The sequence below is a fragment of the Artibeus jamaicensis genome, unplaced genomic scaffold, assembly GCF_021234435.1.
Source record: "Artibeus jamaicensis isolate MK-2021 breed Jamaican fruit bat unplaced genomic scaffold, CSHL_Jam_final contig_384, whole genome shotgun sequence".
In the NCBI taxonomy this organism is placed as follows: Eukaryota; Metazoa; Chordata; class Mammalia; order Chiroptera; family Phyllostomidae; genus Artibeus; species Artibeus jamaicensis.
Window position 1 is genome coordinate 2997501 of NW_026521810.1, and position 1696 is coordinate 2999196.

A 1696-nucleotide genomic window follows, 5' to 3' on the forward strand; every position below is an offset into this window, starting at 1 on the left:
GAAATAATTAAGCAAGTCAAGAAAAGAATCCAGATGTGATTTACATTATCTATGTCTAGAAAGCAAAACACATGTAAAATAGAGATTCAATCAATGTGGTTGAGTAGTAATTCTGAGGTAGTTGAACCCTATTTTCACATTTTTTATTAGGAAACTTTCTCACACACCCAGACGTTTTCTACAAATCAGTGAAATCCTGAATGCTTCTCTTTTTAAGTGTAACTATATATAGGACATAGCTTTGGTGGGGGGCCATGAAAAGTGGCATTATCTTCATTCTGCTATATTTACCAGCCTGAGTCTTGCTAACAAGGCTTTCTTTTAATTAAGTGTGGGTTAGTACCTTGTGGTTGAGAAACAAAACCTAACTTTTTAATTTATTTTTACTGAGTTTGTATTTCCTCTACAGTGCAAGCTAAAAGAGAACAAGATGAGTATGAGCATTGGAATAACCCTGTGTAGAATAGGAAAGACACCTTCTTTAGTCATTTCATAATAGAACAAAGGTAAATGACCTTCTGGCACTGTCTGCAATGCATTTGGCAACCACAATTTGCTATCAAATTTAAGAGCTCATTGCAAAATGAAGCCTTTATTTAATTTTAAATAGTAGAAAACTGTGACTTTTATTCATTTGCCAACTCTAAAAGTATAAAAATAAAAAATCATTATGTAATCATAATACATAACTTTTAAATATATCCCATTTGTGTAATTGTACTGGGGCCAGCTGATATTTAAAGCTTTATGAGAAATTTCTTTATTTTATACCAGAAACTGTTTTTGTTTAAGTTTTTCTTTCTTTTTGGAGTTTTTTACTATGTGGGCATTTGCTTTATTTTAAAATTAGGTTTCAAAAGAAATTAATGGTAAAGTAATAATAAATAAAATATAGTTTGAACTTTACTATGTACATTAGGAAAAGTCACCTCTTCCTTTTGTACCAATAGGGATTTTTTTGATGATGACTTTCTGTACAGTCTGTGGGAATCTCAAGCAAAATGTTGCCTGATATGGGGAATGTGAGATTGAAAAGCATTTTATTGGACAAGTGATGATGAAAGAATTAGTTTTCAAAAGGTTTTATTTTCCAAACATTATGGCCCTCAAAAAGGATAAAATCGTTTGTCTAGTTGCCAGGAATTGAAATTTAAACCATGAAAAACCATCGCCAATTCTAATTTAATCTACCTTATACTAAAACAAAAATAAAAGAACAAACACACCTACCAAAGTTTTACTTATACCATAAACAGTGTTAGAAATATAGTCTGATAAAGGGGACTTCCGCCAAGATGGAGGTGTAGGTGGAACCACCTTGCTTCCGTGCACAACCAAATCTAAGAACACCTATTTTTAACAATAATAAACACAACCGAGCCACACAGAAAATCGACAATATGGAGTCCAAAGACAACAAAATGCTCAGCTAAACAGGTAAGAGGAGCGAAGCCAGCAGCGGAGCAGGTTGGCAAAAAAAATCCCCCAACGGGTGGTGCCCAAGCAGCCGAAGGCGCGGGATCGAGGGCCAGCTACGGGAGCACACAGGGAAGAGACGCTATGCGGTAGGTCTCGCATCTGCGTGCAGATAAACCAGTGAAGAGGCGAGCAGCCGCGAGGCAGCAGGCTCGCACAATTCCCATCGGATAAACAGGCCAGGGCGAGTGGTGGGACTGGACGGACTGGGTTAGTGGAG